The following is a 16,270-nucleotide window of genomic DNA, read 5'->3' on the forward strand; positions in this document are numbered from 1 at the left end:
GAGTGCTGGGATTTCTATGTCTTCCAATCTTGATCCCAATACGTCTTCTTCTTGTGTCTATTAGTGGTGTAGTAGAGGCCATCACCCAGCCACCACACATAGTTTGGTGCCCCCACTAAGGATCAAAAGGATTTTGTTAGGACTTTGGTCAAAAGGTTGGAGTCCACGTGCTGAGCAAGACCAATGGCTAATTTTGGATCTGATGTGTTCAAAGGTGAGAAGGGTGCGGATGTTGTTGGAGTTAGGGTTAGGGTTGAAACAATGCACACACAAGATAGAGAAGCTTGAGAGCACACAAACTCACTAGATTAGAATAATAAAATGTGTACTAGATACAAAAGATAAGTACACACCCCAAAATGAGTAGATAAGAGGGTGTACATACGCACGGGGGAAAAAACCTCCTAGTGAGGGAAAAAGTACTCGAGCGGTCCTAAGTGCATTCACACATCACTACCATATAATGCTACAAATCCCCCCTAGAGTGATGATCTGAACATGTACAAGATATGGCCAATCAATCCTAAAAAGGTAGTAAGCCCAAAGCTTTATGAAAAGCTTCCAACTTTTCACGAGGAAGAGCCTTTGTGAATAAATCTGCCATGTTGTCATGTGTAGGCACATAGATGAAGCTCATTTCTGCTGCAAAGAGTCTTTCCCTGACATAGTGGTAATGCACCTCAATGTTCTTAGTGCGAGCATGAAACACATGGTTCCTCGCAACTGCTAATGCGCTCTGGCTGTGAGTGAAATTTGTAGTGCTAGATGACTGTCCAACACCCAAATCAGCCATAAAACGTGTGAGCCACACACACTCTACTAGCTATAAGAGCTACCCTTCCTGTACTCAGCTTCATAGCTGGAAGTGACAACTGTAGGCTGCTTCTTGCTGAACCATGATATACATGAATCACCAAGGCAAAAGCAAAACCCACTAGTGGACACTCGTGTGTCCAGCCCAATCTGAATCGCTGAAAGCATGCAGTTGTGACTCACTCCCCTTTGGATAAAATAATCCAAAATACTAAGTGCCTTATAAATAGCAAAAAATCCACTTAACAATCTACCAATGCTTCATACCTGGGCTATGCATAAATCTTCTCAATTGTGAGTCTGCATACTATATATCTGGCCTCGTGTTGCACACATACTATATATCTGGCCTCGTGTTGCACACATAAAGAAGGGATCCAATAGCCTGCTAATACAAACTAGCATTAAAAGAGTCTCATGCATCTTGAAGACAGTCAAGTATCTGCCTCCATAGGCGTAGCCACCACGGGTTTACAACATTCAAGATTAAACCTCTTCAATAGCATCTGTATATATTTAGATTGCAGCATAGCAATGCCACTGCATAAATTGAATCCCCAAATAGTAATGCAAGGGCCCCAAATCAGACATCTCAAACGATGATTGCAAATCATCTCAAACGATGATTGCAAATCAGCCTTAAAGGCTAAAATTTGATCTATATCGAGTCCCGTGATGAGTAGCATGTCATCAATGTATAGAACGATGACCACAAATGTGTCCTTACTCCTCTTCATATAGAGGGTACTCTTTGTTGGATTGTTGCAAAAATCATTTGCAACCAAGTATGCATGAATCTTCTCATACCATGCTGCTTAAGGCCATAAAGAGCCTTTTTCAACTTGCATACTTTAGACTCTTCTCTTTTCACAAAAAAACCAAGAGACTATGATACATACACCTCCTAATGTAAATCACCATTCAAGAATGTAGTCTTAATGTCCAACTAATGTAAATCACCATTCAAGAATGTAGTCTTAATGTCTAACTAATGTAAATCACCCTTCAAGAATGTAGTCTTAATATCCAACTAATGTACATTCCACCCATGATGTGCTACCAAAGCAATGAGATACCTAATGGTAGTCATACGAGATGTGGGTGCACCTAGTATTTGACAAATCTACCTCATGGCAAGAAGGCCATTGGTACTAAGTGGGTTTAGAAGTTAAAACGCAAAGCAGATGGTAGCATTGATCGCTAGGCCAGACTTGTTGCAAAGGGGTATGCCCAGCAAAAGGGCAGTATAGAGTTATACTCATCCTACATAGCATGCATCCAATGATCATCATCCTGTGCTTCCTCAAAGGAAATAGGTTCATTACATAAAGTAGAAATGAAGTACCTTGTAAACGGTATCTTTCAATTTTTTATCTTCCAATTTTTTTCTACAAAATTTGGCAAATCTACTAGGTTTTAAATAAAAATCCTAAAATCTTGGCCATAACAACCCTACAACAAGAGGTTGTAGGGGCATGACTTGTCCCTATAGTGCAACATTGCTTTTTCTTCCTAGCCTCCTGTGGACAAGAGGAAGGAAAGGAAATGTAGAAGCCCCTCGAGGATACCGCCACATTTTCATGCACCTGGGACCTCTCCATCTCTAAACCCTGCAAGTTGTGACTACTTGATTTAATGCTTGATTTGATATATCACTTTTTATCATGCCCATTTACAAAGTGCAAAGTTCAAACCTTGCATTCTAAATTTTTGATAAAAGGGTAGAATAGATACTAGAGATTAAATTAGTGAGGTGAGAGCCAAGATAACCTTACATTGGACTTCAAAAATGAAGGCTTACAAGGTACCTTCATCTGCATTACTCAAAAAACATCACTTAGTTAGAGCTTGGGGTGGCCTTCTTATCTTACTATACATAAAAGGAGAAGCCATGTTGACTTTTCTTACTATCACGTGATGAGTTTTTTAGGCATCTACTAGGCAAGACATCTACTATCTAATATCAAGAACTTTGTTTCACTTTTCTTGGTTCCACATGCAAATGATGAGGGGTAGGAGAAAGGTCCTTTTTTACATAGAGAGAGGTTAAAATTCAAATTAAAGTGCATATGGGGGGCCATGTTGAAGTTCTAAAAGACTAATCCAAATAGTTTAAGGGTGGTAGTTCTAAAAGACTAATTCAAATTGTTAAAGGGTGGCAATCTCTCTCTCATCAATCTCTCTCTTTCTTACACACACACAACGACCATCTCTCATCAATCTCTCTCTTTCTTACACACACACAACGACCATCTCTCTCATACATTTCTTGCTTGCAACTCCCATAGCTCTTTCCTTCTCTCCCCCACACACAAAGGTAAGTGTCTCTCTCTCTCTCTCTCTCTCTCTCTCTCTCTCTCTCTCATGGGCTTAGTATTTTGTGTGCAAGTGCTTGCGTAGAGCTTATTTTTTGGCAAACTCTAAGCATGGAGCTCTCTCACATTAGCATTCTCTCTCTCTCTCTCTCTCTCTCTCTCTCTCTCATGGGCTTTATTTGCTTGCATGCAATTTGAAGCCCTGCGGAGGGTGCATCTTCCCTCTCACATAGCTATATTCTCTCTCTCACACAAGAATTGTTAACTTACGTGCAGGTTGAAACGTGAAGGCAATTGCTTCTCTCATTATCGGTGCTTAAGAGAGAGAGTCTATATGTGTGTGTTTGTTGCAGTGGGGAGAGAGAGAGAGAGAGAATCTATATGTCTGCGTTACAATGCTGAAGGGGAGAGACACACAATGAGACAAAAGGTTGAAACGTGGAGGCAATTGCTTCTCTCATTAGCTGTGCAATTGCCTCTCATTAGCGGTGCTTGAGAGAGAGAGAGTCTATATGTGTGTGTGTTCGTTGCGGGGAGAGAGAGAGAGAGTCTATATGTGTGCGTTACAATGCTGAAGGGGAGAGACACACAATGAGGCATGTCATAATGCTACAGAGAGAGAGTCTATATGTGTGCGTTACAATGCTGAAGGGGAGAGACACACAATGAGGCATGTCATAATGCTACAGTTGTCTTTTGAATGGTATACCAAGCTCCTAGCGTCCTACCTGCTACCAATTGGAGACGGGCCATTGCACTAGTCATTAGAAATTACTGAATTCTAGAGGCCGTTGTCCGATGTCGTCCTTGCTGCCTTAGCCACCTGTGACCTGAGTCCTCGCTGCCCAGTGCCCACGTCCCCACCACGATGCCGACGAGTTGCGTACAGGTAGACGTGCGTCCGCGGCACTCCAGTCCATGCCAGAAAGACGTTCGTCCACGGCACTCCAGTCCACGCCTTTCTGGCAGTGGGCCAGAAAAATCAATAATCATTCAATTGACAAAAGCTGGTTGCAGGTTGCGTAATGTGTTCAAGTCTTTGGGCACCACTGAATTCTCATCATCAACTACTTTGTAAGGCTGGAATTACAAGTCTGATCTAATACTTCTTCTACTGATCATAAGTCAGTAATTACAAGTCCGATCTGAAACTTCTCCAACTGATCCATTGATCTCACACTCTGTTTCTCTCTCTCTCTCTCTCTCTCTCTCTCTCTCTCTCTCTATATATATATAGATATCTCTCTCGATCTCTTCCTCTCACACACACGACGAGCTGAAAGTTCCTCTCACACACACGACGAGCTGAAAGTTCTTCTACGCAATCTGTAAGGCAGTAGTCCTCTGAAACATTTTCTACCCCACTCAATATCTCTCGCACTCGTAAACACGAATTCTCGCTCTCTTATAAGGTATGATCTCTGCCACTCTTTATGTTGTTTCGCAAAACTACTCGTCCTGCAGAGTATGACTTGGATACTTTTTAATCTCATAGGAGCGACACACAAGTGCTGAGTGTTAAGCGAGGCTACTTGTGTGAACATGATCAACAGCTAGATGATAGCATTGTGAGCAGTTGGGAGGAACTGCAGCTTAGGGTTTTTGATGCGTCAGAGAAAGGAGCGAGACGTTGAGGTGCCAAACTAGGAGCTCGTAGGCTGGCCTTTGCTAATGAAGGCGGTTTTCAAATCATGGGGATAACAAAGCGGTCTGCTGCACGCCAACGGCCGCTAACCTGAAGTCTTCACACACACAGGAGTTGCTCTGCGACAGCTACTCTCTAAGCGGAGAAATCAGGGCGAGTACAGCCTTTGCTATGTTTAAGAGGCCGGTGTTAGCTCCGCCACAGTTCGGCGAAGCAGGTGTTATTAATATACGAATGCCGCGCCTTGTCTCCCGACCTGATCCGTGCCTTATAACCTGTTACAACGGTGAAGCGATCGTAACCAAGGCAGGAGACCTTACTGAGGAATGTTTTCCTTTGTGCTTCTCAGGGCTCTGTCCCAATTTTTCTATTTTTCTATAAAACACATTATAGTGGTTCTATCATTATCGGCTTTATTGGAAACGCGAATTGAATGCAGATCTGAGGTGAGTGTGACCATGATGTTTAATCTATATTCGTCCGGTGTTTTCTGAAGTTCTGGCGTGGTCATGTTTAATCATGCCGTTCTCTGTAGTTTTGGCCTTCAATTGAAAACAAGAGAGGAAGCGAATCTGCGTATCTGCTTTGGCTTTGATGTTGCTCGATGCTGTGGAGCTCATGTGTTTTCTACGTGTTTTCTTATGCTCTCTTTATTCATTGCATGTAGACTTCTCCAACATGGCACACGCGTAAAGTCGTATTGCGATATAAGGAACTTCATTTTATTTCCTCCTCTATTTTTAAACTCTCTTTCCTTGTTCTTCTTATTATTAACTCTTTCTTCTTCTTATTAATTCTATTTCTTCTTCTTCTTGCTCTTCACCTTCTCCCTCTCTCTCTACATATACATCACCTTCCTCACTTTCTGTCACGTTGTCGTGATGTGTGCGGAGTAGCCAGGAAAGTACGAGACTTCTAGCTGTGAGAGTTGGTGCCAAACCTAACAAGGAAACTCACGCACAAAATTTCCCAAGGAGTATTGAACATCACTATTTCCAATGACAAATACATGTGTCGATTCACCTCAATACATCCTTGAATTCATCCCGATGATTGCACAGAATTGCATGAAATCCTTTGAACCATTCACATGTGGGCATAACAAAGCCTTCCCATTTTTCCAATATACATGTGGCCAGTTACATCCATTACAACCAGTGTCACCATTCCCAACATCTCATAATGTTCTTTATCACCTGAAAAATCTGGCTTAAAATTCCAACAACTCACAAACACAAAACGATACATGGCATAGCTTTAACATATTCATATGATTTTAAAAGAAATCCATGGCCTGCATTTAGTTCCACTAGGATAGAATCAAAATCAATTCTCACTAGAGTCGTTGCTGTATTTCTGACTCTTTGATTCCATGTCACTTGAGGGAAATTCCTCACATAACTTCATATCAAAATCCACCTTTTACTTTTTTAACAAAACCTTTGAAGGTTTGTTTGCATCGTTTTTTTTTTTTACAAGAGGTAGGTAGGAAAATATAAAAAGATTTTATCCATAAAGCTTTACTTATCTGATGGCGGGGAAAGCGAATTATTCGAATTTCTTTTAAAAAAAAATCATTCCACGCTTCGCTGCAAGCAGCGTACAGCCGGCGGATGGTTGGGATTGTGAATTTGTAGTAAGCATATCATAAGGTAGAGGCAACTTTGCTCTTTATTTCGAGCCCCAACACACCATACACAGTCGCTCACTGCATGAAACCAAACCTTCTGGTCGAATGGACGCTGTTCATTCACTCTGCAGAAAATTTCCTTCCCCTCTGGTTCGCCGCCGTTTGCCTCCGGTGCCTTTTCTATTTTTTCCGCGGAGAACTCGGCGCCCCTCAACCCCCCCCACCACCTTTTTCCAGCTATACATGCCATTTAAAAAAAGCTGCGCATTTCGCTTCCATGCTTTCTAGAAAAATCCCAAATATGCTTTGTTTTAACCTTAGCACTAAGGTTGCAAGGCATAACCTTAGCCTTGGCACAAACACGAGATTCCCCAAAGCATTCTCACACCTATGAAGACATGCTTACAAGCTCCATGTTTCCTATCTCCACTCTCCGCATTAAATATACATAAGATACATGTACCTCTACATGATGATCCATGAAGTCCAAGTGCAGTTTTCTATCTCCACATTTCCCCAACATTCAATGAACTCTTCGGCACTGTGATGTTCATTAAATCTCCATTTCTCTTAACACCTTCATAGTTTATAAATCATCATATCGGCCCATGTGATTTATAGAATCCCCAATTGCCCATTCAAGTATTTCTTCATGCCTTCATAAATGCATTCCTTTGTGCATTGGTATGCCCTCATGCCATCATATATAACTGGATACTTCTAACTTGCCCATGGGCTCTGAGTAACAGCAAAAACATCATCCTCCATACTCATATACAAAAAACTCCTAAGTCTGACTCAGCCTTAGCTTGTCTTATTGAACCTCATATACAATATGAACATATGTACATGGCATCATATAATAACTCGTCATGGCACTTAACCCCATGCATCTGGATGTGTATTTGATGGCCTCACATGCACGGTTTCACATCATAGACGTGCCATGGCACGACATCCACCCCCTCTAAACCTGCACATCCTCTGGTATGTGCCAAATCATCATCAAGGTCCACATATAACTGGATGTCGTCTTCATCTTCTGCAGTTCCAGGAAGATTATCCTCTTCCTCTTCAATCATATCCATACTACCACTGTCAAGCTTCTCATCCTGAATCTCTTGTGAATCAAAAGGATCACCATCATGCCTTCTTTTAAATATCTTGATTCTTTTGCCAGCCACAAGATTCTTTACTTCTGTTCCATCAAGCTCACACAGAGTATACGTGGCATTTCCATGCACATGCTTGACAATGTAAGGGCCAAACCATCTTTTTGCAAATTTTCTTTGAACAGTGAATTGGTTGTCAAGGCTACTATCATACATTAGAACCCAATCACCTTCTTCAATAGGTTTTGGCCGGAGTCTGTGTCTACTATCAAATCTTTCTTTATTTTTCAGCCTTGCATCTTTCAAGCGAGCTTTAGCAAGCTCTACATCTTCAGGCCTCCTCTCCAACTGTCTTATTCGCAATGCAAGGAGGTCATCTCTGCTCAATCCTTCCACCCAGGGCAATACATTCCAAGTTAGAATTACTTCTTCAACTGGCATCACTGGCTTCTGACCATACATTAATTCTGCAGGCATGTATCCTGTCACATCACTAAGCTATGAGTTGTACGGTCAGCCCACAAGGCATATGGTAGCAGCTTTGGCCACTCTCTCGTCCTTTCTCTGCATGCCTTAGCCAAAGCTTTAATGATTGGAGGATGTCCTCGCTCACTTTTCCCATTGCCCTCAGGATTGTAAGCACATGTTAGAGACAGTTTGATACCAATTCTAGAGAAGAATTCCCTTGCTTCTTCAACATCTAGCTCACCTCTATCAGCTGTTATTTTCCCAACACAACCATATCGACAGATCACATCTTCCAAGAGAAATTTGCATACTGTTTCCGTACTCTTTGTTCTAAGAGCACGCCCTTCTACCTGATTTGTCAAATCTTCTCTTGCAAGTGCTATATACCGCATCTGCCAAATTCCCAAAGGCATTGTAACTAGATCCACTACCCATTTGTAGTGCATGGCAGGTGGGTAGGTTGGTTGCAAGCCATCACGATGCCGCACATTTGAGTACATTTGGCATACTATGCATGTTTCCACATATTGGGAAATATCCTTGTACATTCCTCTCCACCAATATTTTTCCTTTATTTTGGTAAAGGTGGCCCACACACTTCTATGCCCAGCCCAGAGACTCTCATGGAATTCTTTCAAAAGCTTTCCTTGAGTCTCTTTATCACATATGACTCTCTGTGGCGGCATAGCATTCCTCTGTTTAGGATGCTTCCAGAGATACCCATCCTTTAGAAAGTAACCATATGCTTTTCTGCGGATCCTCTTAAATTCTGAGTCAGACCAATTTTCTTGCCTTGTCAGAGTACTCAAATATTGACCAATAAGCAACCAATCTCCTTCATATATTTCTTCAATAAAAGACTCAAGTGCATTTGATAGGCAAATATGATCCCCTTTTGCATATGCTGTAGTATAGAACTTTGTACCCACATAATCAATGTCACTAATCATCTCTTTCTCATCGTCATACCTGGCTCTTGATAGCATATCTGCAAAACTGGATTATCTTTTCCCGCAATATGCTCAAACTCAGGATTTAGTGACTTGATATAAGCAATCCACCTAAGCATAGCAATATCTGGAGTGGTACAACTTGCTATCATCCCAAGAAGTGGCAAGCAATCAGTTTCCACTAGTACAGATGCCCCAATAAGATATTCTTTTTCACATTTTAGAGCAATGACTATCCCCCATAATTCTCTCTTGATCTGTGGATACTTTCGTTGCCGAAAGCTTAATACCTTTGCTCCAAATCTAATTACATACCTATGATCATCCTCATCATCTTGCCCTACTGTCCATCCTATCCCAGTAGGACTGGTATCAACTGTAACAATCACAGGCCTGCCACACTCATAATCTGCCTTTCTCAAAGTGGGTGATGATTGGAGCAAATGTTTCAGCTTCCGCATAGCTTTAATATGTACTGCACTCCACAAAAATTTTTGATTTTTCCTCAAAAGCTGATAAAGAGGATCTGCTCTACATGTGCATAATGTGGGATCCAAATAACATAAAAGACGCATGCTCCAAGAAATCTCCTCAGCTCTGTAACATTAATGCATATTTCCTTCATTCTTTGTATTGCATCTATCTTGGCTGGACAAGGACGACGTCCACTAGTACTACAAAGATGTCTCACTATTAGCACTTCACCAACCCCAAACACTGATTTCAGCCCAGATAAAGTAAGATTCACTTCTTCAAGCCTGGATAGAATCATGTCACAATCCTTTATATGATTTGCCACAAACTTGCGGCACCCTTTTGAATCCAAATCCTCATCTTTGTCTTTCTCATCACAGCCCTTTATTGGCACATCATCCAAAAATGGCATAGTTTTTTGTGGTATGAAGTCTCGTAAGACTTTATTCATTCCATTCATCATATGTGCCACTGAGTTAGTGGCTCCCTGTGGTAAGGTACACATCCTTACTAATCCCAAAGGAGTTCTCATTGTGGTCAAGTCCCTGCTTTGCATATCCAGCTGGAACTGATCATATCCCGAATACAGATCACCCATAGAGTATATAGCTTTCCCTGCAAATGCTTCTGCAAACTCATCCACAATTGGACCTACTCCCACATTCCTGATTGTGACTTTGTTTACAGGTTGCATGTCTTGAATAAAGCGCAATGTCCCATTTTTCTTTGGTACAGTAAACCATCTGTTGGAATATGGGGCACATGAAGGCTCCAAGATTCCCATCCTGATCTTTTCCTTTAGTAATTCCATCAACTTTGGCAAGAGAGCCTTTGGTACTGGAATTGGCCGCAGGTTCCAGGGCACATGTGGAACAGTAAAGATCACCATTGGTGCTGTTACACTTGGATCAACACAACCTATCTCATGCGGCTGAAAGGCAAAAGCTTTCCCATGTTTTACAAGCATCTCCTCAAAGCATTCCCTTTCAACTGGCAATAGAAAATCCTTCTCACCAATCTTCAGCTCTTTCAGAGTTTCTTGAGTAAATTTATGCCCAATTTTCTTCGGATCTCTAAGATTTGGCTGCATAGAAGCTTCATCTATCTTCTCCTTGCTTCCCGGTGGCAAGGGCAAGGCAACTGGTTTCACCTTCTTTGCAACCGTTTTGTACTTTGTATCAACATGAGCATCCATCTCACAATTCATGTTTTTACATTCCACCCCCTCAAATTCCTGGATTATATCATACATCTCCACAGATGACACCTTTATCATTTCATTTCCACCCTGTAAGCATGCTCTTCCCATATCAAAAAGCACATCCATAGTATCTATAAATGACACCTCATCAAGCACCCCTGAAATAAACTCATTCTTCTCCAAAAGACCACACTGCTCAAAACTTTTTTGTTCATTTTGTATATGTTTTTGCATGCCACGCTTTAAATCCTTGCTTTTTACAAAAACCAGTGACCCATAGCTGGAGAATCCCTGAAAATTTGCTGAAAAACTATTTACATTGATTGAGTCCTGCGAGAACTCATTTCCCCTTGTACCATTGGAATCCCGCTTTACAATGGCACCTGGCCAAAATCCCTCATCTCCCTGTAATTCATGAACTCTCTGTTTATCTTTGGGAGTGACTGTGCCCGAAGAGATTCACGATTCCTTTCATGATTAATGCAAACTGTCAAAAACTGAACAGCTTTTTTGCCATCTTTACTCCTTATTCTTGCATAAGCCGAACCATCATCCAAAACCTTTGTTTCCATCCTTACAGCTGTAATGTAGGGTTGCCCAAGAATGAGGGGATACGATGACATCTCCTGAACAAAGAAATTCTGATCATCCTTCACATTCCCTATAGTTACCCTTACATTTGGACATGCTGCATAAAGCTCTCCAGATGAGTTATTGGCTGCTTTAATCATCCACCCATGATCCACATTCATTGGCCACTTACATTTGTTGTAGAGATTTTTAGCCATAAGATTTATTTCAGACCCATGATCAATTAGAGCGACATATGGCTCTTCCAAATCACCTATCTTGACAAGGGTTTCTGTGTGGTTGCTCTTGCCCAATGGCTCCTGGAGTAATGACTCTTTGTAAGAACTTCTTTTTCTTCATCCTCTTCCACAAAGCGCACTTGTCGTGCCCCATCAGCAGAGTGATTACATTCCACCACATTTTCTCTCTCTTCCTTTTTCTGTACCTGTACTCTATGAGTCTTGGAAGTGCTTGCCTCCCCTTGTGATGGAATAGATTCAATTATGGACTGCCTTTTTCTTCGTATAATATCAATTATCTCATCATGAAATTCTTTCTTTGCAATCCCCAAGACTTCCCCTAGTGTGAATTCCACCCTGCTGTTTAGAATTCTCTCTTCAAGCACCTTTTTGAGATCTGTTGCAACTTCAATATCAGATTGAAGCTTGTAGAGTGGACTTTTCCCTTTACTCTTCTCCTTCATTTTTGCTGGCACTTCTTCCATTGAAACATCATGTGGAGGTCTGCTATGCTGTGGAGGCATATGTGATGGCCCAGGATCCTTCTTTTCACTTCCACGTGTAACTCTTTTTGATGGCCCTCCTTCCTCATTTTCCCTTTTACGTTTCTCCTCTACCTGTGCCTCATTATTTTGGCATTTGGCAATATAGGCATGAATGGATAAAGAATCCACAGGCTCCTCCCAGCCAGTCTCAAGACGTATACAATCACCTGCCTCATGCAAAGCTTGCTTTGACACTTTCTTTGATGCAATTAATTCCATTGTTGATGGCCAAAAATTCTCATTCTCATAATCCTCATCATTCTCAAATCCCTGCTTTAGTTGACCAACCTTTAATCCATAGGTTGCTGCCTCAACCATAGAAATGGCATGACTAGCAGCCATATCCTCTACCAGCTTTTTCATCCCTCCTTTCCCAAAGTTTGTACTCAATGGAAGACCAGTCTCTGTAAGATGGATTTTCCCATCTTTGAAGAACACAAGTTGATTTTTAAGAGCTTCTTTATAGCTGGTACAATCCTTCTTTGCATGCTCTGGGTCATCACACCATATGCATCTATATGTAAACCCTTCTTTGCTTTGAGGCCTTTGCATAGAAGCCTGCCCCAATGGTAGACCTTTTTCTTCAATCCTGGACATCTTCAATTTTAAGTCACGCATACCCTTGATAAGCTCATCCATCGGCCCATCTATCTTTGGAATTGTAGCAGCTGGTTTGGATAGATTCTCAGGGGTGACAGCAGTTATGGGGGTTGCAGAGCCCATCACCATTTTATCCCTCCTCCGCTGCCGCTTTGCTAACATAGTAACTGCATCCTCAACATCATTCCAATCACTCTTTAATCCTTGCTCTGTATTCTTATCCTCAAGGAGGATTTCCAATTTCTCCTGGAGATCTTTCCCAGCTGCTTGCAAGAAGAGCTCTGTTTTTTCTCTATCCAAAGTTGCACGCTCTATCCTTGACAACTGGGCATAACGCTTCTCAAACTCTCTTAGCAATTCTGTGGCAGAAATTCCCATTTTAGATTTTATGACCCATTCCAAGAAAGTTCGTTTGGTCACTCGCTCAGAATCCTCCATGAAGTATTCATCCTTTAAAGCAAGCTTGAACTCTTCCCAATTTCTGCCACCCTGTGCTGTCTGCAATCCTTTTATGCGCTCTCTTATTTCAGGAACGCATACCAGCTCGAAACTTCGAACCATATCCTCCTCACTCACCCTGTTTAGCTCCATCTCCTTTATATAATTACGCAGGTATTTTGTAATGTCCTTCCCATCAAATTGATCCACCTTTTTCACAATTGATTGTAATGCCTTGGTCGTGGAAATCTGTCCCCTCTCAGCAGCTTGTTGCTGTTGCATGTACATGGTAAACATTTGAAACATCTGCATAACTCCGGGGTCAAAATGAACCCCCTGACCCTCAGAATTCTCAGCCATAGCTTCCCTGTATATTTCACCACACTCTCACCCCAGCAGTTTCACGTCGGGTTCACCAAAAAGCTGTCGTGATGTGTGCGGAGTAGCCAAGAAAGTACGAGACTTCTAGCTGTGAGAATTGGTGCCAAACCTAACAAGGAAACTCACGCACAAAATTTCCCAAGGAGTATTGAACATCACTATTTCCAATGACAAATACATGTGTCGATTCACCTCAATACATCCTTGAATTCATCCCGATGATTGCACAGAATTGCATGAAATCCTTTGAACCATTCACATGTGGGCATAACAAAGCCTTCCCATTTTTCCAATATACATGTGGCCAGTTACATCCATTACAACCAGTGTCACCATTCCCAACATCTCATAATGTTCTTTATCACCTGAAAATCTGGCTTAAAATTCCAACAACTCACAAACACAAAACGATACATGGCATAGCTTTAACATATTCATATGATTTTAAAAGAAATCCATGGCCTGCATTTAGTTCCACTAGGATAGAATCAAAATCAATTCTCACTAGAGTCGTTGCTGTATTTCTGACTCTTTGATTCCATGTCACTTGAGGGAAATTCCTCACATAACTTCATATCAAAATCCACCTTTTACTTTTTTAACAAAACCTTTGAAGGTTTGTTTGCATCGTTTTTTTTTTTTTACAAGAGGTAGGTAGGAAAATATAAAAAGATTTTATCCATAAAGCTTTACTTATCTGATGGCGGGGAAAGCGAATTATTCGAATTTCTTTTAAAAAAAAATCATTCCACGCTTCGCTGCAAGCAGCGTACAGCCGGCGGATGGTTGGGATTGTGAATTTGTAGTAAGCATATCATAAGGTAGAGGCAACTTTGCTCTTTATTTCGAGCCCCAACACACCATACACAGTCGCTCACTGCATGAAACCAAACCTTCTGGTCGAATGGACGCTGTTCATTCACTCTGCAGAAAATTTCCTTCCCCTCTGGTTCGCCGCCGTTTGCCTCCGGTGCCTTTTCTATTTTTCCCGCGGAGAACTCGGCGCCCCCCCCCCCCCCCCCCCCCCACCACCTTTTTCCAGCTATACATGCCATTTAAAAAAAGCTGCGCATTTCGCTTCCATGCTTTCTAGAAAAATCCCAAATATGCTTTGTTTTAACCTTAGCACTAAGGTTGCAAGGCATAACCTTAGCCTTGGCACAAACACGAGATTCCCAAAGCATTCTCACACCTATGAAGACATGCTTACAAGCTCCATGTTTCCTATCTCCACTCTCCGCATTAAATATACATAAGATACATGTACCTCTACATGATGATCCATGAAGTCCAAGTGCAGTTTTCTATCTCCACATTTCCCCAACATTCAATGAACTCTTCGGCACTGTGATGTTCATTAAATCTCCATTTCTCTTAACACCTTCATAGTTTATAAATCATCATATCGGCCCATGTGATTTATAGAATCCCCAATTGCCCATTCAAGTATTTCTTCATGCCTTCATAAATGCATTCCTTTGTGCATTGGTATGCCCTCATGCCATCATATATAACTGGATACTTCTAACTTGCCCATGGGCTCTGAGTAACAGCAAAAACATCATCCTCCATACTCATATACAAAAAACTCCTAAATCTGACTCAGCCTCAGCTTGTCTTATTGAACCTCGTATACAATATGAACATATGTACATGGCATCATATAATAACTCGTCATGGCACTTAACCCCATGCATCTGGATGTGTATTTGATGGCCTCACATGCACGGTTTCACATCATAGACGTGCCATGGCACGACAACGTAGGCTGTAATGCCTGTGTGACCGACGGCGGCGGCAGACCAGATGGCCATATCCGGGGTTCAGTGGGAGAGAGGACGTCCATGCGTAGTCATGGGCGGCCAGGCTAGTGTGGACGGCAGGCCACACACTATATAGCCTGGGGGATGAGGGGCAATCCTCATTCTTCCTCTATGGCTGGGTGGTGAGCCAAAGGCCGTCCCCTCTCGTGGTAACGCCCGTAGCGGCGTTACGGATATCTAACACTGGTATCAGAGCATGGTTCGAAGGGATCGTGCGAGTCCGCACATGAACGGGAGACCGGAGCCCACTCGATGGTTTTCATCCACAATCTCCTCACCCTTATCTCCACAAGGGAGTGTGTGGAGGAAGGAGGGCCAAGACTTTTGAAGGGAAGAACTCTTTCTCTCTCTCTGATTCTCTCTCCCCGTCACACACAGCATCAAGGTAAGCAAAATTTGTTTGTTTTCTTTTTGTTTTTTGCGTTGAATGGAAATGCTGCGCAAAACTGTAAAAGGATTTGAACGTGTGTTGAAGTGGGGGGGCGCAGACCAGCCCCACGAAAACATTGGAAACACACGCTGTGTGTGGGGGGTGGGGCGGCGAAAACCTCTTATTCGCCGGAGTGCTTGGCATAAAGTCCTATGCAAGGTGTGGGGTGGTTTGCCCCAAGCAGCAAACCACCAACTGTCCTATGCTTACGCCTGTAGGGCAAAGCTGGAAACATTGAAGAAATGCGCAGCCTCACAGGCCAAGCGATATGCCATAGTCGCTCTCCTCTCCTATCTGTGATTCAAGGCCCCAAGGAGGTTCTGGACAGTCAATTGAACCGCAACACACACGTTCTCTCAATCAGCTCCGAAGTGCAAACCACTTGCAGCACAGCAAACGAATGGGGACTACGAGAGCGACAGCGTCGGCGCGGCTGGTGGTGGTTTTGTCCACATTAGATGTACTACGGGAGCGTCGTCGTCGTCGTTGTCTTCTAGCATGACTAAGGCCGGCGGCCAGCCAGCCAGCGGCGGCGGCGGCCAGCCAGCCAACCATGGGCGGCGGCGGCCAGCCAGCCAGGCCAACCATGGGCGGCCAGCGGGCGACGGCGCCAGCCAGCCAACGGCGGCGGCGGCC

The 16,270-nt window shown here is 42.6% G+C and overlaps 1 protein-coding gene across 2 annotated transcripts in view; it reads left to right on the forward strand.

Moving 5' to 3' along the window:
* Positions 1-4,266: 4,266 nt before the first annotated feature.
* The window catches only part of LOC147618445 (uncharacterized), a 31,907-nt gene continuing 19,903 nt past the window's right edge, over positions 4,267-16,270 (forward strand). Inside the window, exon 1 of one of the 2 annotated variants that reach the window (XM_086774880.1) lies at positions 4,267-4,540. The gene's annotated coding sequence lies outside the window, so the exon portion shown is untranslated. The remainder of the gene's footprint in view (positions 4,541-16,270) is intronic. The other variant, XR_015262121.1, reaches the window with a different exon arrangement.

The sequence above is a fragment of the Cibotium barometz genome, chromosome 35 (genome assembly GCF_041138505.1).
Source record: "Cibotium barometz isolate CiBa-2024 chromosome 35, ASM4113850v1, whole genome shotgun sequence".
Taxonomy (NCBI): domain Eukaryota; kingdom Viridiplantae; phylum Streptophyta; class Polypodiopsida; order Cyatheales; family Cibotiaceae; genus Cibotium; species Cibotium barometz.